General features: G+C 44.1%; 1 protein-coding gene across 1 annotated transcript in view; it reads left to right on the forward strand.

The window, feature by feature from the left end:
- Nucleotides 1-815: 815 nt before the first annotated feature.
- Nucleotides 816-27,039, forward strand: part of ttll7 (tubulin tyrosine ligase-like family, member 7) — a 214,661-nt gene continuing 188,437 nt past the window's right edge. The window contains exon 1 of the mRNA XM_072274584.1: nt 816-1,110. The gene's annotated coding sequence lies outside the window, so the exon portion shown is untranslated. The remainder of the gene's footprint in view (nt 1,111-27,039) is intronic.

Raw genomic sequence — 27,039 nt, forward strand, 5'->3', positions numbered from 1 at the left:
ATCGCAAATCTCTGCTACCTCGCTGTTATACCCACTCATGGGGAATAAACCCCGAGGAGAAGTCCGGAGATGGAATCCCTCCGTTGAGTTCAATACTGACTGGCAGCTCCTGCAACTCCACGCCGCTGGTAACAAACTGTGGCGGGTGGCGGGTGGCGGGTGGCGGGTGGGCGGGGGGGGGGGGGGAGCTTGCCACATGGGCAACACTGTCCCGGCTTGCGTTTTACACAGGCAGCCGGGACGCAACACTCACGGTTGACCCCGGCCAACGGAGCACCTCGGTAAGGCCGTCCCTCAGCCTCCTTCACTCCAGGGACCGACGTCCTGGTCTGTCACCCTAACATCGTCCGCTAAATGAGGGAGCTGGGATGTAGATCAAAGTCCTGTGACCGGCGAGTCCCGGTGGAGTGGAAGGTCGGATGACTGAGAGCCCAGAGACGGGACTATCTGGGTGAGTGAGGGGGCGTGGGAGGGGCTTCAACTTGACAACTCCGGGCGGGCGGGGCAGAATCAGGTTTATTATCACCGGCATACATCGCAAAGTGTGTTGTATACGGCAGCATTACAGTGCATTATATAAAACATTACAAATCTATATATATATATATGAAAAAAAAGCAAAATAGTGTGGTAGTGTTCATGGGTTGATTCATTGTCTATTCAGGGACATTTAAATTCAGAGAGCTGAGCTAACTCACCCCCCCCCCCCCGTATGACAGGGCGAACGCATTGCACGTAATTTCTGGCGCTTATGCGAGGGAATATGCGCCCACTTGCTACCCGCGACCCACGTAACACGCAAGGGCAAAGACAGGGCGATGAGGAGGCGATCCTGCAGACCTGAGCGGGCCAGGGCTGGGCTTTCAGAGTAGTCCCGCCCTTCCCAAAGCTCCAAGCCCCGCCAGTATTCCGCCCATTGATTCAGGAGCCGTTTGGAATCGCTATGATCAAATAAGCAGGGAATCCAATACGCAGGGAAGGCGTGCGGGAGACGATTGTATCCGGGCGGGGCTCTCGGTTAAAGCGCCTGTGTTGATGTGTCTGCTCAGCGGGTAGTAACCGAGCGCCGGAGCGAAGAGAGCGGGAGCGGAACCGAGGTCTCCAACGGTGGTAAGGCATAGAGACTCCTGCCAGTCCATTGTAACAGTGCGAAACAGTAATAACGTATCGGGTTAATGCGACACGTTGAATCAACAGCGGAGCTAGCTATAACGTTGTAACAGAAATATCACAGGGAACCTGTGCAGGGATGTTTAATGCAACATTTTAACAAGGTGATTGTAACCTTGCTGAGAGCACGGTGATTGTATTTGCGATTCAGCTCATCTGAAGCAGCCGGCGGGCGGTTTGTTATCCTGTCTGGTCTATTTCACTTGTTAATGGTCAATAAAAACAGAATACCCGCGGTGCTGTCCTCCCCTCTTCCCCTCTCCCTCTTATCTCCATCCTTTCATCCTCCCCTCACTTCCGCCAGTACCCCATCTTTGCCACTCCGGTCCCCCATCTCCCCCATCCTCCACTCTGACGGCCCCCACTCCCCACTCCCCACCTATCACCTCCTACACCTCCCCGTTCCCCCTCCTCCTTTCTCCACCCCACGCTCCTCTCCCCTCCTCTCTACCCTCTCCCCCATTCTCCCCTCCCTTCCTCTCTCTCCGACAGGGTGGAGGGAACGGTGTTCTTTGTACGGTTTCAGACAGTGTGCCCGCTTCCTGGTGCTGCTCCGGTTCGGTAACCAGGTAACCGGCGGCCTCTCCTACATAATAGGAGGGGGCGGGGAGAAAGGCGTCCGCTCAACTTCCGTGTTGGCGAGGGTGGGGACGGCACCACACCGCCCATTCCCTCCTGGGTTAAACCCGTGTTGGGCAGTTTTGCTGACCAGGGGAGTTCTGAGGGGTAACACGAGATGGCAGCGGGTAGAAACGGGGCAGGAAAGAATTGTTGGGATTTGGGGACTTACACACAACTGGTTACTGCTTTTTCTTCGATGAACAGCCCTGGTTTCTGCAATTTCGCTTCAGATCCGTTTGTGAGAGTAGATGAACATTGTGTGTGTGTGTCTGTCTGTCTGGTCTCCAGGAGATTCATAAACATGAGAGATTCTGCAGATGCTGGAAATCCAGAGCAACACACACAAAATGCTGGAGGAATCAGCAGGTTATTCTATGGAAATGAATAAACAATCGACATTTCCGAATGAGACTCTTCATTAGGACGAGTGAAGGGTCCCGACCTGAAAAGTCTGCTGTTCATTCCCTTCCATAGGTGCTGCCTGACCTGCTGAGTTCCTCCAGCATTTTGTATGTGTCACTGCAGAGGAGATTCACCAGGATGCTGGATGACAGTTTCCCCATATTGATCTAGATGTTGTGAAGGCGGATGTTTAATTTGGTAATTATTAACTAATTTATATGGATAACAGGATTGTATAGAGAATACTCCAGCCTTCACCTCATACCCTTTAACAGCCCTACCAATCAAGAACCTATCAACCTCTGCTTTAAGTATACCCAAAAACTTGGTCTCCATAGCCGTCTGTGGCAATGATTCATCACTCTCTGGCTAAAGAAATTCCTCCTCGATGGACATCTGAGGCTGCGCCCTCTGGACTGAGACTCGCACATAATAGAAAACATAATTTCCACATCTATACTACCTTGGCCTTTCAACATTGAAGATACATCCTCAGAGCAGTGAAAGTCAGTAAGCAGGATTGATATAGATGGGTCAGCGTGGATAAGTTGGGATGCATAGAGACAGAAGGTTTCCTGGACATGGAGGCCTGAGTTACAAGGAGAGGTTGCATAGAATGTAGGTGATTGAGGAGTGACCTTGCAGAGGCTTATAAGACCATAAGGAGCACAGACAGGTTGAAAGCTGATGGTCTTTTTTTACCCCAGGGAGGGTGTTGCTTAAAAGCAAGAGTACAGAGATGAGAGATTTAAAAGGGACATCAGGGACAGCTTCTTTATGCAAGCGTGGTGAGTATTTGGAATGAGCTGCCAGAGACAGCAGCTGAGGCAGGACATTAGCAATGTGTAAAGGTCACCGTGGTCTGTATATGGATAGGAGAGGTTTAGAGGGCTGTGGGCCAAAGGCAGGCAGATGGCACTAACTCACTGGGCCACGTGTTCGCAGAGCCCTCAGCATTGCCAATGACCCCTTCCATCAGAATCACAATCGCTTTGATCTCCTACCATCAGGGCAGAAGGTACCACGGTATTAGAACATGGACTGTTAGACTGTGTAGCAGCTACTTTCCTTCCCTCCCAGGCAGTGAGACTTCTGAGCACCCTGCTACCACCCAGTACACATTGTTCATGACAGCACCAGTAGAATTATACTGTTGTGTATTTAACTATGTATCTTGTATGCATTTTCTGGCAACTTGTACTTCTACAGAATAATACTCACAACACTCTGAAGGGTTCTGGCCTGAAACGTTGACTGATCGTTTCCACGGATGCTGCCCGACCTGCTGAGTTCCTCCAGCGTGTTGTGAGTGTTGCTTTGACCCCAGCATCTGCAGAGTATTTTGTGTTTACGACTTCTACAGAATACCTTTTTATTATCTGTTAGTATTATTTTATGTGTAGTATGTGGTATATGTTTTGCACCTTGCTCCCTGAGGAACATTGTTTTGTTTAAACATAGAAACAGAAAACCTACAGCACAATACAGGCCCTTTGGCCCACAAAGCGGTGCTGAGCATGTCCCTGCCTTAGAACTACCTAGGCTTTACCCATAGCCCTCTATTTTTCTAAGCTCCGTGTAGCCATCCAAGAGTCTCTTAAAAGACCCTATCGTTTCCGCCACCACCGGCAGCCCGTTCCACACCACACTCTGCATAAAAAAAACTTACCCCTGACATCTCCTCTGTAGCTACTTCCAAGCACCTTAAAACTATGCCCTCTCGTGCTAGCCATTTCAGCCCTGGGGAAAAGCCTCTGACTATCCACACGATCAATGCCTCTCATCATCTTATACACCTCTATCAGGTCACCTCTCATTTTCTTGCACACCTCTATAGCTGCATACATGTGTGGGCTTTGTTCTGTTTTTAATATTTCAGTAATATTTGAGTAAATTGTTTGATTAATCATGTTTGTTGTTTATATAACTCACTATGGGTTGCATGTAAAAGGATGTGAATGGCGTATGTCATTACCCCACTACGTCATAAGTATGCGCCTCACTGAAGTAAGAACAAAATAGATGTGTTATCACCAGCTCTGTGTTTTTGTTTCGATTAGTTTTATGTTTCGGAGTTACAAAAACATAACAGGGTTGAATAATAAACTTAGTAGGCATGGACGAGTTGGGTTGTATGGCTTGCTTCCAAGTTGTATGACTCTGTCACCAGAATTAAGACGACCAATCCTTAGAAGGTAGAGGGGAATTTTCTGACCTAATAGGCTATTTTTAATCACTTGTGTAATTATGTATTTAAGTTAAGTATAGGGGTCTCTGGACAAACCAGGGTTGATGGTTGAGCAAATCTTCCTGTTTGAGAAGATGTGAGTTGTCATCACAATATTTTTAGAATTTACTTATTCACAGGATGTGGCTGTTACTGCTTTTTATTGTCCTTTGGTCACTTAGCTGAGGTAGCAGTCAAGGATTGGCCACATTAGCCTGTAGTCATGTATACACACAGTGGCCACTTTATTAGATACCTTCTGTACTTAATAAAGTGTTCACTGAGTGTATGTCATGGTCCTCTGTTGTAGCCCATCCACTTCAAGGTTCAACGTGTTGTACTTTCATAGATGCTCTTGTTGCAAACGTTACTCTGCTATTTAAGAAGGGTGGGAGGCAGCAGAAAGGAAACTATAGACCTGTTAGCCTGACATCAGTGGTTGGAAAGTTGTTGGAACCGATAGTTAGGGTTGAGATTACGGAGTACTTGGAGGCACATGATAAGATAGGCCAAAGCCAGCCTGATTTCCTGAAAGGAAAATGCTGCTTGACTAACCTACTGTAATTTTTTGAGGAAATTACATGCATAGACAAAAGAGATGCAGTGGATGTGGTGTACTTGGATTTTCAGAAGGTCTTTGACAAGGCTGCTTAGCAAGATAAGAGCCCATGGAATTACAGGGAAGTTACTAGCATGGGTGAAGCATTGGCTGATTGGCAGAAAACAGAGAGTGGGAATAAAAGGATCCTATTCTGGCTGGCTGCCGGTTACCAGTGGAGTTCCATAGGGGTCAGTGTTGGGACCGTTAGACTTTTTACAATGTGTGTCAATGATGTGGACTATGGGATTAATGGATTTGTGGCTAAATTTGCCGATGATACAAAGAAAGGTGGAGGAGCAGGTAGTGTTGAGGAATCAGAGAGCCTGCAGAGAGTCAGATAGTTTAGGGGAATAGACAAAGAAATGGCAAATGAAATACAATGTTGGAAAGTGTATGGCCATGCACTTTGGTGGAAGAAATAAATGGGCAGACTATTACTTAGATGGGTGGAGAATTCAAAATACAGAGATGCAAAGGGACTTGTGCAGCATACCCTAAAGGTTAACCTCCAGGTTGAGTCAGTGGTGAAGAAGGTGAATGCAATGTTGGCATTCATTTCTAGAGGTATAGAATATAAGAGCAGGGATGTGATGTTGAGGCTCTATAAGGCACTCGTGAGATCACACTTGGAGTATTGTGTGTAGTTTTGGGCTTCTTATTTTAAGAAGGATATACTGACATTGGAGAGGGTTCAGAGAAGATTCACAAGAATGATTCCAGGAATGAAAGGGTTACTGTATGAAGAACTTCTGGCAGCTCTTGGGCTGTATTCCCTGGCGTTCAGGAAAATGAGGGGGGATCTCATAGGAGAATTGTGAATGTTAAAAGGCCTGAACAGATTAGATATGGCAAAGTTATTTCCCATGATAGGGGAGCCTAGGACAAGAGGGCATGACTTCAGGATTGAAGGACGTCCATTTAGAACAGAGATGTGGAGAAGTTTCTTTAGTCAGAGGGTGGAATCTGTGGAATTTGTTGCCACGAGCAACTGTGGAGGCCAAGTCATTGGGTGCATTTAAGGCAGAGATTGCTAGGTTCTTGATTAGCCAGGGCATCAAAGGGTATGGGGAGAAGGCGGGGGAGTTGGGATGACTAGAAGAAATGGATCAGCCATGATTGAATGGTGGAACAGACTCAATGGACCGAATGGCCTACTTCTGCTCCTATATCTTATTGTCTCTTCTGCACACCACTGTTGTAACGTGTGGTTATTTGAGTTGCTGTCACCTTCCTGTCAGCTTGAACCAGTCTGGTCATTCTCCTCAATCCTCTCTCATTAACAAGGCATTTTTACCCACAGAACTTGCTGCTCAATAGATCTTTTTTTGTTTGTCCGGAGACCATTGTGAGTGAAAATCCCAGGAGACCAGCAGTTTCTAAGATACTCAAACCACCCTGTCTGGCACCAACAATCATTCCATGGTCAAGGTCACTTAGATCACATTTCTTCCCCATCCCCATGTTTGGTTTGAACAGTAACTGAACCTCTTGACCATGTCTGCATGCTTTTATGCATTGAATTGCTGCCACATGAATGGCTGATTAGATATTTGCATTAACGAGCAGGTATACAAGTGTACTTAATAAAGTGTTAGAGTCATAGACTCATAAAACTTGGAAACAAGCCCTTCAGCACATCTGGTCCATACTGGCAGTGTTGCCCAAGGAGCTAATCTCATCTGCCTGCCTTTGGCCCATAGCTCTCTAAACCTCTTTCCTCCTGCATAACCATCCCATAATTCTATTATCCATGAGCCTACCTAAGAGTTTCTTAAATTGCCCTCATGTATCTGTTTCAACCACCACTTGTTCCCCACTCATGGATCTCCCTCTGACCTGGTCTCACTTAGTGAAAACGTTTCTTTCACCTCAGATGGTTGAAGAAGTTTGGTATGGCCCCCCAAATTGTAAGAACTTTCTACAGGGGCACAACTGAGAGCACCCTGAGTGTCTGCATCACTGCTTGGTATGGGAACTGTACTTCCCTCAATCATAGCGCTCTGCGGAGAGTGGTGCGGACAGCCCAGCGCATCAGTAGATGTGAATTTCCCTCAAAGACAGCTGTGTAAGAAGGGCCTGAAGGATCATTGTAGACCCGAGTCACCCCAACCACAAACTGTTCCAGCTGCTACATCCAGGAAACAGTACCACAACATAAAAGCCAAGACCAACAGTCTCTGGGACAGCTTCTTCCACCTGGCCATCAGACTGATTAGTTCATGCTGACACAATTGTATTTCTATGTTATATTGGCTATCCTGTTGTACATAATATTTATTATAAATTACTATAATTGCACATTGCACATTTGGACGGAGACATAACGTTAAGATTTTTACTCCTCATGTATTTGAAGTATGTAAGCAATAAAGTCAATTCAGTTTAATTCAATTCATCAATCATCAGCTTGTACTCCTTCATTTCCTCCCACCTTCGTATTCCCCCCCTTCTGCCCCCTTCCTTTCCAGTCCTAATGAAGAGTCTCATCCTGATACATTGACTGTTTATTCCTCTCCATAGATACTGCCTGATCTGCTTTGTGCATTACCTTCAATAGTATGGCGATTGAATGTTTGCCATTGGCTCCCAGATAATTGAATAAACATTTTTCCCTCCCCCCCCCCCTTCTCTTCTTCTATTCCCCACTCAGGTCTCACCTTTCCCTTCTCCTATGGTCCGCTCCCCTGTCCTATCAGATTCCTTCCTTTTCAGCCCTTTGCTTTTCCTGCCCAACTGCCTTCACCTATCAGCTTCCAGCCATCTTTCTTCGCCTTCCGCCGCCACCCTCCCACCTTTTGATTCTGGTGCCTTCCCCTTCCAGTCCAGTCCTGAAGGAGGGTCAGGGTCCGAAATGTCGGCTCTTTATTCATTCCCATAGACGCTGCCTGGCCTGCTGCTGAGCTCCTGTCAGCATTTTGTGTGAGTTGCTCTGGATTTCCAGCATCTGCAGAATCTCCGTTACTGAGTAAACAAATATTTTGTCCACAACTGTCCTTGTCCTTCACTCACTGTTTACTACATTTCACCGCCGGTAAAATGGGCCTCGTCTCGAAGGAAGTTTCCATCGTTCTGAAAAAGTTCAAAATAAATTTATTATTAAAATACATATATGTCACTCTATACAACCTCGAGATTTATTTTCTTGTGGGCATTCACCGTGAATACAAGAAACACGATAGAACCAATGATAAACTGCATACGACAAATATGGACAAACAACCAGTGCGCAAAGCCAACCAACTGAGCAAATACAAAAAAGAGAATAAAATATAATAACAAATAAATAAGCAATAAATGTGGAGAACATGAGCTTTAGAGTCCAGTGGCTGTGTAATCAGTTTGGTGGTTCAGAAGCCTGACGGTTGAGAGGTAAGAACTGCTTCTGAACCCGGTGGCGTGCGGATGGTTCTGCTCTAAACCACCTGAACTAATTGATATAGAAGGTGATGAGTGATGACAGGTGGGTGGGTGGGGGGTGGATGAAGTAAGAAGCTGGTGGGTGAAGGGTAAAGGACTGGAGAAGAAAGAATCTGATAGGGGAGGGGAGTGGACCATGGGAGAAAGGGGAGAAGGAGGTGACCTCCTTTTGTGTGTGAGGGTAGCGACTAACTGGTTCTTCGAACTTTCACCAACGAAGGAACAATCTAAGGAAGTTTTGGAGGTAGGTTAATGGAAGTTGGACCTCTGCAGGAAATTCTTAAATTGGTATATTGATTTATTATTGGCGCATTCACTGATGTGCAGTGAAAAACTTCGTTTTGCATCACATCAGTGAATCAAGATTATTTAAGTACACAAGTGTAAAGGAGAATGAAATAATTGTTGCTCTGGATTCGATTCAGCACAAAAAAAACACAATTAGATAAAGAACACAATAATAAAAAAAACAAAAACAATGCAGAATAAAGTATTACAGTTACAGAGAAAGTGCAGTGCAGGCAGCCAATGAGGTGCAAGGTACAATAATGTACATACAATCAATGTATGTAAGTTATTTATATTGTGCTTTTTTATTATTGTGTTCTGTGTGTCTTATTGTGTTTGTGTTTTTGAGGGCTGCATTGGATTCAGAGTAACAATTATTGTTGAGCTCCACTGGAGGGCTGGAGGTGGTGTGGCGCAGCGTACATGTTGGAGTCAGTGCTGCCCTCTGCTGTTTGCTTAGCAGAAGACAAGATGTATTGTGTTTGACTGCTGACTGCTGCAACATTTGTGGACTCAGGGACTTGGACTATTTTTTTGTCTGATTGTATTTTACTGCTGTCTTATATGTGTTATGTTTGTCTTGTGCTGTGTGTGACTGTTGGTACTGTGTTTTGCACCTTGGCCCCAGAGTAACACTGTTTTGTTTGGCTGTATTGATGTATGGTTGGATGACAATTGAACTTGAACTTGAAACTTGGAAATTTCACTTAACAATGTTGAACATGTCTTAAATACTCTTATATACTGAAGAAGGTTCTCGGCCTGAAACGTCAACTGTTTTTACTTCCATACGTGTTGCCTGATCTGCTGAGTTCCTTCAGCATTTTGTACGCGTTACTCTGGATTTCCAGCATCTGCAAAATCCCTTGTGTTTATCTTAAGTTCAAGTTTAATTGTCATTGAACAATACACATGAATGCAGTCGAATGAAATAGCGTTCCTCTGAGGCCATGGTGCGAAATACAGTGCCGACAGTCACAGACAGCACACAGCACGTATAATTATGACAACAGAAAAACATATAGTTACAAAAAGTATAACATTAAAACATATAGCCCAAGTTCCTGAGTGTCATGGCCTGTAGATTGACGATGCATGGGTGTTGTCCTGGAGCCACGTTTCTGTAAGAACAAACCCGCAGCAGTTTCTCATCTCACGCAAATGCAACCACAGACAAACACTTGTCTTCCACAGAGCAAACACTGGAGGGCAGCACTGACAAACACTTGTCTTCCACAGAGCAAACACTGACAGGAGGGGCCAGACTCCAACTCAGCACAGTATCCAATCTTGAGGGCCATAATGAGGTAGATCATGAGGTGAGGACTCCCATGTTATTCTACTAGGGTTTTGTTTAAATGCGTCATCATTAGGAGGCATTTCATAAAAATAGGCAGGATATAGAAGATGCAATCCTAATATATGGCAAATGTGATTAGGGAAAAGGTCAGCATAGTGCAATAGAAGCTGTTCTTGAGACAGGGTACAGGTTTACCAATTTTCACATCTTCTGTCTAACGGGAGGGAGAGAAGAGAGAAAGTCCAGGGTAAGCAGGGTCTTTATATTGGCTGCTTTACCAAGGCAGTGAGAATGTAGATCACTACAGTACAGGTTCTTCAGCCCAGAATGTTGTGCTATCCCTTTAACCTATTCTAAGGTTAATCAAACCCTACCCTCCTCCATAGCCTTCCAGTTTCACGTGCCTATCAAGGGGTCTCTTAAATGCCCCTAATGTATCTGCTTCTCCCACTACCCCAGTAGTGTGTTCCATGAACCCAACGTTCTTTGTGTGAAAAATAAATCATCTCTAACATTCCCCCTATAATTTCCTCCAAGCACCTTAAAGTAATGTCCCCTCGCATTAGACATTTCTGCCCTGGTGATTAAAAAAGCCGGCAGGGGTTTCCACTCAGTCTAGGGGAGTGATATCCACAAAGAAGAACTTTCACCTTTAGATCCCTTTTAAAGCACATTCCTCTGACCTTAAACCAAAGGTCTTGACCCTCCAACAGGAAAAGAAGGAAAATAGGGAATGTTATTGTTCCAGTGGATCTACGTCCTGACCGAGAGAGAGCTCTGGGATACAAAATATAGAAGATTGAGTGGAGATTTAATAGGGGTAGCAAAATTCTGAAAATGCAAGCATGCTTTTTCCACTGAGGTTGGATTGGGCTACAACTAGAGGTCATGGATTAAGGCTGAAAGATGAAATGTCTAAGGAGAACGTGAGGGGGAGCTTCTGCATTCAGAGAGTGGTGAGATTGTGGATCGAGCTGCCAGCTTAAGTAGTGAATATAGTGTTGATTCCAACATATTAAATGCTATGGCCTGGGTGTAGGTTGATGGGACTTGGCTGATTAATGGTCAGCACAGACTAGATAGGCTGAAGGGCCTGTTTCTATGACTCTAAAATGCATACCTTACCTGACCATAACAAGCTCAAGCGTTTGAAGACAACACCCACCCAAAAGTGAGGTGAGATCCAACCTAAATTGAGGGGCCACTTTGAGCCCCTCTGATCCAATCCCAAAAAGCAGATTTTCCTGGTGGTTAACCATTTTAATACCTATCCCCATTCCTGTTCTGACATGTTGGTCCATGGCCACCTGTTCCACCATGATGAGGCCACTCCTCCAGCCCTTTGCCTTTTCCACCTATCATCTCCCCTCCCTCACCCACATGTCTTCACCTATCACCTTCTAGGTTGTTCTCTTTCCCCTCTCCCTCCTTCTTATTCTGGATTCCTCCCCTTCCTTTCCAGTCCTGATGAAGGGTCTTGGCCCAAAACGTCAACTGTTTATTCATTTCCATAGAATTTGCCTAACCTGCTGAGTTCTCCAGCATTGTGTGTGTCTTACTCCAGATTTCCGCCATCTGCACAATCACTCCCCATGCATCTCCCTTGTTCATTTGTCCCTCCCCACTGATCTCCCTCCTGGCACTTATCCTTGCAAGCGGAACAAGTGCTACACCTGTCCCTACACCTCCTCCCTCACTACCATTCAGGGCCGCAAATAGTCCTTCCAGGTGAGGCGACGCTTCACCTGTGAGTGAGTCTGTTGGGGTCATACGCTGTGTTTGGTGCTCTTGGTGTGGCCTCCTGTACATTGGTGAGAGCCAACGTAGATTGGAAGACCGCTTCGCCGAACACCTACACTTCAACCGCCAGAACAAGCGGGATCTCCCAGTGGCCACCCATTGTAATTCCACTTCCCATTCCCATCTCAATCTGTTAATCTATGGCTTCCTCTACTGTTGTAGTGAGGCTACAGTCAGGTTGGAGGAGCAACACCTTGTATTCCGTCTGGGTAGCCTCCAACCTGATGGCATGAACATTGATTTCTCGAACTTCTGGTAATGGCCCCACTTCATCACCCCCCCCACCTTTCACCTTCCCCATCCCCATATCCCTCTCTCATGTTATCTCCTTACCTGCCCATCCCCCCCTTCTGCTGCTCCCCGCCCTGTTTCTTTCTTCTGTTCCCTCCTATTGGACTCTCCCCTATCCAGCCCTGTATCTATTTCACCAATCAACTTCCCAGCTCTTTATTTCACCCCTCTCCCTCCCGGGTTTCACCTATCCTTGTTTCTCCCTCCCCTCCCCCACCTTTAAATGTACTCCACATCTTTTTTTCTCCAGTCCTGCTGAAGAGTCTTGGCCCGAAACATCAACTGTACTCTTTTTTTTTTTCCATAGATGCTCCTCCAGCATATTTTGTGTGTGTTGCTCGGATTTCCAGCATCTACAGACTTTCTCTTGTTTGTGATCCGCAAATCCCTAGTGTGTATAAAGTGAAGAGGTTATGATAATACGCAGTATGAACCAGGTTGTCGCAGCCTGACGACACCAAAACCTGCCACATTCTGTTTTGCAGGGGGTTGTTCCTGGTGGAGATGTAATGCCTGACCAGTTGGTCTGGGTTAGTGCTACTGTTGTTGCTTATTTTGTTAATAATGTGGATGATGTCACAAGAATATTGTTGGTCAGGAGATGCTGGGGATGGCAGGACTGAGGAGTGTGACTGGGGCAGCAACTGGGCAAATCATGGTTACCTCCTGCTTGTTTTGGCCTGTTGGCCAACTCTGAAGACATTATTTTTGTCAGTCCTCTGAAGGGAAGGCAACTTTCTTAACCAGGATTGGAAGTCTCACTGAGGTGTAAGTTACCCTTTCCAGTTTCTTTCTGTATAAATGTAACTTTCCACAATTGTGTTTTCCATTGTTAAAAAGCTATTGAAAGGACGTCATTCCATGCTGGAATGACGGAGCAGACTTGACGGGCCCAATTCTGATCTCTTGGCCCAAGTCTTATGGTCTCTTGTACATAGCCTTGTCAATAGTACCATCAGGGGGGAGGTATAGGAGCCTGAAGATCCACACTCAGTGATTCAGAAACCACTTCCCATGCCCCCAAATGCTATCATATTCCTGAATAGTCCATGAACCTATAAACACTATTCCTCTTTTGCACAATCTATTTTGTAATTTGTATTGATTTTATGTCTTGTACTGCTGCCACAGAATGTCAGATAAGTCAGTGATATTAAATCTAATTCTGAACTCCATGGTACACAATCTACCTCATTATGACCTTGTATCTTGTCTACCCGCACTGCACTTTCTCTGTAACTGTAACACTCACTTTGCATTCTGTTATTGTTTTTACCTTGTACTACTTCAATGTACTTATAGAACATAAAACAGTACTGCATAGGAACAGGCCCTTTGTTGTGCCAAACTAATTAAAGTAGCAATTTAATTGGCAATTAAACTAATCCCTTCTGACTACACAATGTCTGTATCCCTCCATTTTCTGTATATTCATTTGCCTCTCTGGAATCTTTTGAACATCTATATTGGATCTGCCTGTGTCACCACCCTGGCAGTGCATTCCAGGCACCCACAACTCTGTGTGTGTGTGTGTGTGAGAAAAATAATAAGCTTGCCCCTTACATCTCCTTTGATCCTATCCTCTCTCACCTTAAATGCATGTCCCCTAGAATTAGCCATTTTGACCCTGGGGGGAAAGACGCTGACTGTCTACTCTATGCACCTCATAATCTTATAAACCCTATCAGATCTCCCCTCAGCCTCTGCCACTCCAGAGAAAACAACCCAAGTTTGTGCAACCTCTCCTTAGAGCTCACGCTATGTTTTGAAATTATCTATATAAATGGTATTTAAAATTAAGTAATAAACACAAGATTCTGCAGATGTTTCCTATGATTTAACACCTGAATTGTCTTTACTAACTTAAACATGCCATTGCTGTCTACTTGCAGTTTCTATTGACTTTAGCACCTCCGTTGTGAGTGGTGATTGATCTTGCAAGTAACAATTTCAAACATATACAATTTACAATAATTAATATCTGTAACTGATAAGCCAATTCTCTCTGAAAATAGCAGTTCTCTGTTCAGAACAGTGTGGGTAACAGAGGCCCATGCTGTTTTCCTTGTGTACAAGTAAAATAAAAGGAATGCTTGAGTCGTAATCTAGTTAACCTCAATGTGCAATGCTTTCTGTGCTCTGCTGTGGACCCAAATGGAGGAGAAGGGTGCTAGGGAAATGCAGGTTCTTTCCTGCGGGAGGCAGAGATGACTTGGGTGCTGAACAAGGGCTTTCTTTGGAGAGTGGCCCAGTAGAGTTTGATCTGGCTGTTATGTCGCCTAATCTTCCCCAGGAAGGATAGCTACAGAGAGCTGGTCAAATATGGCCAGAACTGAAGGTGTAGAAGCCATGTACCTATTTTTCCTCTGCATTGTATTTTGTGTAATGTGTTCATATGGTAGTTAGTCACATTAGGTCAGTTAGTGTTTTGAGCTGGGAATAGTATCTTTTTTTGTTAACCACCTATCTTTGCAATAATTGCTTAACTTCACTTGGGAGTCCTCGTACAGGATACCCTTAAGGTTAACCTCCAGGTTGAGTCGGTGGTGAAGAAGGCGAATGCAATGTTGGCATTCATTTCTAGAGGAATAGAGTATAGGGGTAGAGATGTGATGTTGAGGTTCTATAAGGCGCTGGTGAGACCTCACTTGGAGTACTGTGGGCAGTTTTGGTCTCCTTATTTACAAATGTTTGTAAGAAAAGATGTGCTGACATTGGAGAGGGTACAGAGAAGATTCACTAGAATGATTCTGGGAATGAAAGGTTTAACATATGAGGAACGTTTGTCCGCTCTTGGACTGTATTCCTTGGAGTTTAGAAGAATGAGGGGAGACCTCATAGAAACATTTCGAATGTTGAAAGGCATGGACAGAGTGGATGTGGCAAAGTTGTTTCCCATGATGGGGGAGTCTAGTACAAGAGGGCATGACCTAAGGATTGAAGGGCGCCCATTCAGAATAGAAATGTGAAGATTTTTTTTAGTCAGAGGGTGGTGAATCTATGGAATTTGTTGCCACAGGCAGCAGTGGAGGCCAAGTCATTGGGTGTATTTAAGGCAGAGATTGATAGGTATCTGAATAGCCAGGGCATCAAAGGTTATGGTGAGAAGACCAGGGAGTGGGACTAAATGGGAGAATGGACCAGCTCATGATAAAATGGCGGAGCAGACTCGATGGGCCAAATGGCCGACTTCTGCTCCTTTGTCTTATACTCTTATGGTCTAAAATAGTTTAATTATGTTGAAGAAAGCTTAAGAACACCAACTGTTTATTTTGTAATATTGCTAATTTTAGTTTCACTTCGAGATTGTTTGTTTTGCTTGTTTCTCAATAAAGGATCGAATACTATCTTTGACTGTGAACCCTTTTTATTGGATTGGATCAAAACTGCTTCACACAGGATTGATGTCCTGTGCTTAGCCTCTAAGTGGTGTTAGTTTGTTTGAGTAGTCGCTACAGAAGGCTTGATGGTTTTTGAATAGGGTAGATCAATTAAAACACAAGGGATATGGGGAGCCAGGGCTTCACGGAGCAGAACTTGGAGGTCAATGTCATACAGCATGGACCCTTTGTATCTTAGCCGTGATTCAACCTCCTTGCATCAATGCCATCTGATACATAGAACAATACAGCACAATACAGGCCCTCAGCCAACAATATTGTGCCAACTTTTAACCAACTCCAAGAGCAATTTAACATGATGAGGAGGAAATTCTGTAGCCAGAGCGTGGTGTTTCTGTGAAGATCATTGCCACAGACAGATTTGGAGGCCAGGTCATTGACTGTATATCAAAGTTCAAGAGATGCAGAAGCCTGAAGGCACACACTCAGTGATTCAGGAACAGCTTCTTTCCCTCTGCCAGCTGATTCCTAAATGGATATTGAAGCTTTGGACACTACCTCACTTTTTTAATATATGATATTTCTGTTTTTGCACAGTAAAAAACAACTATTATATGTATGTAATTGATTTACTTGTTTATTTATTATTATGTTTTATTTTATTTATTATTTTCTTTTCTCTCTGCTACATTATGTATTGCATTGAACTGCTGCTGCTAAGTTAACAAATTTCACGTCACATGCCGGTGATAATAAATCTGATTCTGATTATTATCATTGTATGCTGACTGTATACAACCTTGAGATTCATCTTCTTGCAGGCAGCCACACACACACACACACACACACACACACACACACACACACACACACACACAACAATAAAGGCAATTAGAATCAGTTTTAATATCACTGCATATGTTATGAAATTTGTTAACTTAGCAGCAGCAGTACAATACATTACATGATAATATAGAGAAAAAAAGTAAATCAGTAAATCATTGCAGTAAGATATTATCACCAATCTGCACAGATTGTTGTGGTTCAGTTAGGAAGTCAAGGATCCAGTTGCAGAGAGAGGTAAGAGGCCCAGGTTGGTGCCTTATCAATCAGGACTTTGGGAATGATGGCATTAAACGCTGAGCTATAGTTAATGAACAACATTCTGACATAAGTGCTTTTATTGTCCCAGTGATCTAAGGCCATGTGGAGAGCCATCTGCAAACACCCAATAGATTAGACTAGATTAGATTAGATTATGAGGACACACAGTCCTCGTTTATTGTCATTTAGAAATGCATGCATGAAAAAATGATACAATGTTCCTCCAGAATGATATCACAAGAAAACACAGGACAAACCAAGACTAAAACTGACAAAGCCACATAATTATAACATATAATTACAACAGTTGAAAGCAATACCATAATTTGATAAAGAGCAGACCTTGGGCATGGTAAAAAATATGTGAAAAAAGAACAAATCAATTAAACAATGAAAAAGTAAATACACAATAAATAACAATAAAAGAGAAATGAGTAGATTCTTAAACATGAGAAATTCTGCTAGTGCTGGAAATCCAGAGCAACACACACATCCAGAGGAACTCAGCAGGTCAGGCAGCATCTGTGGAAATGAATAAGCAGTCAACAGTTTGGGCTGAGACTCTTCAGGAATGGAACGGAAGGGGGAAGATGCCAGAATAAAAAGGTGGGGGGGGAGGGGAAGGAGGATAGCTCGAAGATGCTAGGTGAAGCCAGGTGGGTGTGAAAGGTAAAGGGCTGGAGAAGAAGGAATCTGATAGGGGAGGAAAGTTGATCGTAGGAGAAAGGGAAGGAGGAGAGGCACCAGGGGGAAGTGATAGGTGAGAAGATAAGAGGACAGAGTGGGGAATAGAAGATGAGGAGAGGGAGAGGGAATTTTTTTTAACCAGAAGGAGAAATTGATATTTATGCTATCAGGCTGGAGGCTACCCGGACGGAATATGAGGTGTTGCTTATCCACATTGAAAGTGGCACACGAGGAGGCCACAGACTGACATGTTGGGACAGGAATGGGAAACAAAGTTGCAATGTTTGATGCTTGATTGGGTAAGGGTTTGTGGAAGAGACAGGAGAGGGGAGTCGAAATAAAATCAGCCACGATTGAATAGTGCAGCAGACCTCATGGGCTGAAAGGCCAAATTCTGCTCCAATATCTTATGGTCTTATGGAAGTTAGAAACATGGAAAACCTACAGCACAATACAGGCCCTTCGGCCCACAAAGCTGTGCCGAACATGTCCCTGCCTTAGAACTATCTAGGCTTTACCCATAACCCTCTATTTTTCTAAGCTCCATGTAGCCATCCAGGAGTCTCTTAAAAGACCCTATCGTTTCTGACGCCACCACCACCGCCGGCAGCCCATTCCATGCACTCACCACTCTCTGCGTAAAAAAACTTACCACTGACATCTCCTCTGTACCTATTTCCAAGCACCTTGAAACTATGCCCTCTCATGCTAGCCATTTCAGCTCTGGGAAAAAGCCTCTGACTATCCACACGATCAATGCCTCTCATTATCTTGTACACCTCTATCAGGCCACCTCTCATCCTCCGTTGCTCCAAGGAGAAAAGGCTGAGTTCACTCAATCGATTCTCATAAGGCATGCTGCCCAATCCAGGCAACATCCTTGTAAATCCCCTTTGCACCCTTTCTATGGTTTCCACGTCCTTCCTGTAGTGAGGCGACCAGAATTGGGCACAGTACTCCAAGTGGGGTCTGACCAGGGTCCTATATACCTGCAACATTACCTCTCGGCTCTTCAACTGTATCCCTGACGTATGCCCTAGTGATATCTGCTTCTTGTTTTGGAAAGTCTCTCACAGTCTGGGAAGCAGGAGATGGAAATTGGTAAAATCGTCAAACACTGTAGTCCTCGTGGTGAGGATTGTACTCATCTGATTCATTCATGTCATTGTTTCATTCATCTGAGACAATGACACTCTCGCAATGCAATTGAATTGACAATGGTTTGTTTTAGGGGGCTATAAAGTGCAGAATGTGCACTGCAAGTTATCAATGGCTTCTGTGTGGATGAGGGAAACAATAAAGGGCCTTGTGTGTGAATAGAACCATGAGACGCGAGTCACTTTTTGAGTGTCCCAATGAGATACTGAAACACAAGTATCTTTCATCTTCAGCGGGGGTTCCCAAACTTTTTAATGCCAATGAGCCTTACCGTTAACTGAGGGGTCCATGGACCCAGGCTGGGTACCTCTGATCTTCAGGATCACTACAGTTCAACGTCCAAAGTAAATTTATTATCGAAGTACATATACGTCACCATTTACAACCCTGAGATTCGCTTTCTTGCGGGCACTCACAGCAAATAGAAAGAAACACAATAGAATCAACGAAAGACCGTACCCCTCAGGATGGACAAACAATCAATGTGCAACATAAACTGCCAATACAAATAGAGAGAAAAAAGAAATAATAATAATAAATAAATAAGCAAAAAATATGGAGAGCGTGAGATGAAGAGTCCTTGAAAGTGAGTCCGTAGGTTACAAGAACAGTTCAGTGTTGGGGAGAATGAAGTTACCCTCCCTTTGATTTATTTAATGTGTGGTAAGTGTAGTGTTTCATTATTGTCACATGGACAGAAGATTGGCTGACTGTCAGGAGGCAAGGAATGGGAATAAAAGGGGCCTTTTCTAGATGGCTGCCAGTGATGGATGTGTTCTGCAGGGGTTACTGTTGGGAACGCATCTTTCCACATTATATATCAATGATATGGATGAAGGCATTGATGGCTTGTGGCCAACTTTGGAGATGATAAGAAGATAGGTGGAGGGGCAGGTAGTGTTGAGGAAGCAGAGTGACTTAGACAGATTAGGAGAATGAGCAAAGAAGTGGCAGATGGAATACAGTGTTGGGAAATGTATAGTGATGCACTCTGGTGGAAGGCATATAAGCAGAGGTTACTTTTGAACTGAGGGTTCTCATGAAGGATTTCATAAAGATTACTTTGCAGGCTGGGTCAGTGATGAGGAAGGTAAATACTATGGTAAAGTTCACTTTGAGAGGATTAAAATATAAAACCAAATATATAAGTAATACACAAACAGGAGGAAATCTGCAGATGCTGGAATTTCAAGCAACACTTATAAAATTTGCTGGTGAACGCAGCAGGCCAGGCAGCATCTGGGCCCGAAATGTCAACTGTACCTCTTCCTAGAGATGCTGCCTGGCCTGCTGCGTTCACCAGCAACTTTTATGTGTGTAGCTTGTTATCTAAGTAATACTGTGGCTTTATCAGGCATTGGTCAAACCACATTTAGAGTATTGTGAGCAGTTTTGTCCCCCTTATCTATAAAAGGATGTGCTGGTATTGGAGAGGGTCCAGAGGAGTTTCATGAGAATGATTTTGGGAATGAAAGGGTTTACAATATGAAGATCATTTGATGCCTCTGGGCCCAAGGGGGGAATCTTATCAAAACCTATCAAATATTGAAAGCCTTAGATAGAGTGGCTGTTGAGGGGAAGCCTAGGATCAGAGGGCACAGCCTCAGAATAGAGGGACATCCATTTAGAACGGAGATGAAGAGGAATTTCTTTAGACAGATGGAGGTGAATCTGTGGAATCCAATATCATAGACAGCTGTGGAGAACAAGTGATTGGGCATATGTAAAGTGGAGGTTGATAGTCAGAGCATCAAAGGTTTTGGGGAGAAGGCAGTAGAATGGGGTTGAGAGGCATTACAAGTCAGCTATGATGGAATGGCAGAGCAGTATCAAAAAAACAAGCTCTCCCTCAATGTCACAAAAACAAAAGGAGCTGGTTGTAGACTACAGGAGGAGTGGAGACAGACTCACCCCTATTGATATCAATGGATCTGGGGTTGAGAGGGTGAACAGCTTTAAGTTCCTCAGCATAAACATCACCGAGGATCTCACATGGTCTGTACATAATCGGCTGTGTAGTGAAAAAAGCACAAAAGCGTCTCTTTCACCTCAGATGGTTGAAGAAGTTTGGTATGGGCCTCCCAGATCCTAAGAACTTTCTACAGGGGCACAATTGGGAGCATCCTGACTGGCTGCATCACCGCCTGGTATGGGAACTGTACTTCCCTCAATCGCAGGACTCTGCAGAGACTCTGAATGCGGACAGCCCAGCACACCTGTAGTTGTAAACTTCCCACTATTCAGGACATTTACAAAGACAGAGGTGCAAAAAGAGCCCAAAGGATCATTGGGGACCTGTGTCACCTCAACCACAAACTGTTCCAGCTGCTACCATTCGGGAAATAGTACCGCAGTGTAAAAGCCAGGACCAACGGGCTCCGGGACAGCTTCTTCCACAAGGCCATCAGACTGATTAATTCATGCTGATACAATTGTATTTCTATATTATATTGACTATCCTGTTGTACATACTATTTATTACAAATTACTATAAATTGCACATTGCGCATTTAGATGATTTTTACTTCTCATGTATATGAAGAATGTAAGTAATAAAATCAATTCGAATCAATTCAGACTCAATGGGCTGAATGGCCTAATTCAGTCCTATGTCTTATGGTGTTATGGAAATAGAGACCATATAGTGTCCACATGACTTGGACCAGGACAAATTGTTGGTGATATTTACACCTAGGAACTTGAAACTCACAACCATCTCTACCCCAGCACCATTAATATACACAAAGTTCAAAATCAAAAGTTCACAGTAAACTTATTATCAAAGTACGTAAGTACACTCAGTGGCCACTTCATTAGGTACACTTGTACACCTCATTAAGGAAATATCTAATCAACCAATCAAGTGGCAGCAATTCAATGTATATAAGCATGCAGATATTGTCAAGAGGTTCAGTTGCTGTTCAGACCAAACATCAGAACGAGGAAAAAATGTGATCTAAGTGACTTTGACTGTGGAATGGTTGTTGGTTCCAGATGGGGTGGTTCGAGTATCTCAGAAACTGCTGATCTCCTGGGATTTTCACGCATAACAGTCTCTAGACTTTACAGAGAATGGTGAGAAACAAAAAAAAATTGGGTGAGTGGCAGTTCTGTGGGTGAAAACGCCTTGTTAATGAGAGCGGTCAGAGGAGAATGGCCAGACTGGTTCATGCTGACAGGAAGGTGACAGTAATTCTAATCACCACGTGTTACAACAGTGGTGTGCAGAAGAGCATCGTTGAATCCACAACACGTCAAACCTTGAAGTGGATGGGCTACAGCAGCAGAAGGTCATATGGGTTCCACTCCTGTACCCAACAAAGTGGCCACTGAATGTACTCATTTTCTTGCAGGCATTCACAGTAGAACAAAGAAATACAATAGAATCAATGAAAAACTACCCAATCAAAGGCTGACGAAAACAAATGTGCAAACACAATAATAATAACAACAAAACATAGGTAGATAAATAATACTGTGAACATGAGATGAAGATTCCTTGAAGGTGAGTCTGTAGGTTGTGGGATCAGCTCAGTGTTGGGGTGTGAAGTTGAGTGAAATTATCCCCTTTGGTTCAAGAGCCTGGTGATTGAGGAGTAGTAACAGTTTCTGAACCTGGTGGTGTGGGCCCCGAGGTTCCTGTAGTTCCTGCCCAATGGCAGCAGAGTGAAGAAAGCATGTCCTGGGTGGTGGGGGGGTCCCTGATGATGAGAGCTGCTTTCTTGTGGCAATGGTGCTCAGTGCTGTGCACCCACCTACCCGTGGAATTCATTGCCGCAGAGGGCTGTGCAGGCCGAGTGATTCAGCATACAGTGTTTAAAGCAGAGTAGATGGATTGTTGATTAGTCATAGTCATAGTCATACTTTATTGATCCCGGGGGAAATTGGTTTTCATTACAGTTGCACCATAAATAATTAAATAGTAATAAAACCATAAATAATTAGATAGTAATATGTAAATTATGCCAGGAAATAAGTCCATGACCAGCCTATTGACTCAGGGTGTCTGACCCTCCAAGGGAGGAGTTGTAAAGTTTGATGGCCACAGGCAGGAATGACTTCCTATGACGCTCTATGCTGTATCTTGGTGGAATGAGTCTCTGGCTGAATGTACTCCTGTGCCCAACCAATACATTATGTAGTGGATGGGAGACATTGTCCAAGATGGCATGCAACTTGGACAGCATCCTCTTTTCAGACACCACCGTCAGAGAGTCCAGTTCCATCCCCACAACATCACTGGCCTTACGAATGAGATTGTTGATCCTGTTGGTGTCTGCTACCCTCAGCCTGCTGCCCCAGCACACAACAGCAAACACGATAGCACTGGCCACCACAGACTCATAGAACATCCTCAGCATCGTCCAGCAGATGTTAAAGGACCTCAGTCTCCTCAGGCAATAGTGACGGCTCTGACCCTTCTTGTAGACAGCCTCAGTGTTCTTTGACCAGTGTTCTTTGATTAGTAAGAACCTCAAAGGTTACAGGGAGAAGGCAGGAAAATGGAGTTGAGAGGGATAAGTCAACCACGATAGAATAGTGGAGCAGGCTTGATGGGCTGAATGGCTTATTCTGTTCCTGTGTCTTATGGTTTTATTCCTTCTTCTTTAACCCTTTTCCTTTTCCACCTTTCAATGCCCAGCTTCTCACTTCATTCCCCTTCCCCCCCCCCACCTACCCCTCACCTGGTTTTACCCGTCAGCTTGTACTCTTCCCCTCTCCCATCTTCTTATTCTGGCTTCTGCCCCCTTTTATTTCCAGTCTTGATGAGGAGTTTCAGCCTGAAACATCAACTGCTTATTTGTTTCTCTGGCCTGCTGAGTTCCTCCAGCATCTTACGTGTTTTCAGCAGAAGTTGCCAGTAAAGACTTGCCTTTAAGATTGGGGAGCGTTCCTAGATAGAGGTGATGGGTCCAAAACCTCTTGTCTTTTGGACAGTGAAAATTGGCCACAACAGCCCTTGGGTGAAGTGCATGATGCGTGCACTGAATAATCGACCACAGGCAGGAGAAATTTACCAACCAAGAGCCAACAGCTTCATTAGGAAGGAAAGCAGGCCAATACACAAAGCTGTGCAACTGTGATGGACAGGGCCACTGCTTCAGCTGATGAATGAGTCTTTTTTTTTTATTTTGGCTGTTTTCCACTGTGTTTGGACCATGACGGTTATTTGCAGGGATCACAGCAGCTGTTATTTTTAGCATTTGGCGGAGCATTTCCTGTTAGAGTATTGGGGGCAAGCACAGAGTGTAGAAAAAGCTGCAGAGGGTCGCTCGCTCAGCCAGGTCTGTGGTGGGTACTAGCCTCCGTAGTGTTGAGGAGGCGATGCCTCAAAGAGGCGGCACCTATCGTTAAGGACCTCAGTCACCCAGGACATGCCCTCTTCTCAAGGAGGAGATACAGGAACCTGAAGACCCACCAGGAACATTCAACTGCCTTTAGATTTCTGAATGCTCAAAGAACCAATCCATAAGCACCATCTCACTATTTTTGCTCCCTTTTTGTAATATTAATTAAATTAAATTAAATTGTATCTTTATTTATATATACTTAAGTATTTTTATTGTAAATTATAGCTTTTTTAATATATTGCATTGTACTGCTGCAGCAAAACAACAAATTTGGTGATATGTCAGTGACACTCCAGCACCCGGGTCATGCTGCTGCCATCAGGACGATGCCTCAAGACTCACACCACCCTGTTCAGGAACAGTTATTACCCTTCAACCATCAGGCTCTTTTGAGTCAGAGGAGATAACTTCACTCACCCCATCACTGAACTGTTCCCACAACATATGGACTCACTTTCAAGAACTCTTCATCTCATGTTCTTGGAATTTATTGTTTATTTATTTATCATTTCCTTTTTGTCTTTCTTTTGTATTTGCAGTTTATTGTCTTTTGCACACAGATTGTCCGCTCTGTTGATGCGATCTTTCATTGATTCTATTATGGCTATTGGATTTTTTAAGAATGTCTGCAAGAAAGTAAATCTCAGGGTTGTATATGGTGACATATATGTACTTTGATAATAAAGCTTGTATGTGCCTGTCAGAGTAAAGGGCAAAGATAAGGGTAGGAAATCTTGGCTTTCCAGAGATATTGAGACTCTGGTTAAGAATAAAAGCAGGAGGTGCATTGCAGGTATAGGCAGGTAGGAACAAAGAGTAGAGTAAAGAAATGCAAGAGAACATTTAAGAATGAAATCAGGAGGACTAAAAGAAGGTAAGAAGTTTCCCTAGCAGACAAGGTGAGGGAGAATCCTAAGGGATTCTACAGATATGTGAAGAGCAAAAGGATTGCAAAGGACAAAATTGGTCCTGTAGAAGATCAGAATGGTAATCCATGTGTGGAGCCAAGAGAAATGGGGGAGATGTTGATCAATTTTTTTGCATCTGTATCTACTCAGGAGACAGACACTGTGTCTATAGAAGTGTGGAAAAGGAGCAGCAACTTCACAGTTTAGAGAGGAGGAGGTGTTTACTGTCATGAGGCAAATCAGGGTGAATAAGTCCCTTAGGCATAACAAGGTGTTCTCCTTGGACCTTATGGGAGGCAAGTGCGGAAATTGCCGGGGCCCTAGCAGAGATATTTAAATCATCCTTAGTGACAGGAGAGATACCCAAGGATTGGAAGAGAGCCAATGTTGTTCTGCTGTTTAAAAAAGGCTCAAAACATAAACCAGGAAATTATAGGCCAGTATGTCTGACATCAGTTGTGGGAAAGTTATTAGAAGTTATTCTAAGGGACCAGATGTATAAGTATTTGGATAGACATGGACTGATTTAAGGATAGACAGCATAGCTTTGTGCATGGTAGGTCATGTCTAACCAATCCTATAGCATTTTTTCTGAGGAATTTACCAGGGAAGTGAATGAAGGCAAGGCAGTAGATGTTGTCTTCAAGGACTTTAGCAAGACACTTGAGGTCTCGCATGGGAGGCTGATCGAGAAAGATCAGTCACAAGGCATACCAGATGAGGTAGGTCATTGGATAAGACATTGGCTATGTGGGAGAGGCCAGAGAGTGGTGGTAGATGGTTGGCTCTCTGACTGGAGGCCAGTGACTAGTGGAGTCATAGGTAGATCAGGTCGTAAAGAAAACTTTCGGTACATTGGCATTCATAATCAAAAGTATTGAGTGCAGGAAATGGATGTTATATTGAAGTTGTATAAGATTTTGGAGAGGCCTAATTTGGAGCATTGTGTGCAGATTTGGTCACCTACCTGCAGGAAAGATGTAAATAAGTTTGAAAGAGTACAGAGAAAATTTACAAGGGTGTTGCCTGGTCTGGGGGGACCTGACAATAGACAATAGGTGCAGGAGTAGGCCATTTGGCCCTTCAAGCGAGCACCGCCATTCTCTGTGATCATGGCTGATCATCCACAATCAGTACCCAGTTCCTGCCTTATCCCCATAACCTTTGATTCTGCTATCTTTAAGAGCTCTATCCATCTCTTTCTTGAAAACATCTAGAGACTTGGCCTCCACAGCCTCCTGGGGCAGAGCATTCCATATATCCACCACTCTCTGGGTGAAAAAGTTTTTCCTCAACTCCGTTCTAAATGGCCCACCTCTTATTCTTAAACTGTGGCCTCTGGTTCTGGACTCACCCATCAGCGGGAACATGCTTCCTGCCTCCAGCATGTCCAATCCCTTAATAATCTTATATGTTTCAATAAGATCCCCTCTCAGCCTTCTAAATTCCAGAGTATACAAGCCCAGTCGCTCCAATCTTTTGTCCTGAGTTATAAGGAAAGATTGAATAGGTTCGGACTTTATTCCTTAGAGTGTAGAAGACTGAGAGGAGATTTGATCGAGGTATACAAAGTTATGAGGGGTATAGATAAGGTAAATGCAAGTAGGCATTTTGCACTGAGGTTGGCTGAGACTAGAACTAGAGGTCATAAATTAAGGGGGAAAGGTGAAAAGTTTAAGGGGAACACAAGAGGAAACTTCTTCACTCAGAGGGTCATGAGAGTGTGGGACAAGCTGCCAGCACAATTGGTGCATGTGAGCCTGATTTCAACACCTAGGAGGAGTTTGGATAGTAGGGTTATGGAGGGGCTATGGTCACGATGCAAGTCGATGTGAGTAGGCAGTTTAAATGGTTTCAGCATGGACTAGGTGGGCTGAAGGGCCTGAGCTCTGTGCTGTACTTTTCTATGACTCTATGATTCTAAATTTACTTTGAACATTGATATTAAATGTGATTCTGATTCAATGCCATATTTGGCAGATGTGGGTGGAACGATGTCATATTGATACATGAAATGTGTCTGAATTTCTTCTGAGTCATTGGGCATGGGCCACGTGAGTTACACACAGTGCCAACACTTAGAAAGCAGTTGCTGTCACAGGTAAAGCCCTCCCCCCCCCCCATTGAGCACATCAACATGGAGCGCTGTTGCAAGAAAGCAGCATCCATCATCGAGGACCCCCACCATCCAAGCCATGCTTTCTTGTCATTGTCGCTATTGGGAAGGAGGTACAGGAGCCGTGGGACTTGCACCACCAGGTTCAGGAACAATTATTACCCCTCAACCATCAGGCTCTTGAACCAGAGGTGATAATGTCACTCAACTTTACTCGCCCCAATATTAAACTGTTCCCACAACCTATGGACTCATCT

The sequence above is a fragment of the Mobula birostris genome, chromosome 12, assembly GCF_030028105.1.
Source record: "Mobula birostris isolate sMobBir1 chromosome 12, sMobBir1.hap1, whole genome shotgun sequence".
Lineage (NCBI taxonomy): Eukaryota > Metazoa > Chordata > Chondrichthyes > Myliobatiformes > Myliobatidae > Mobula > Mobula birostris.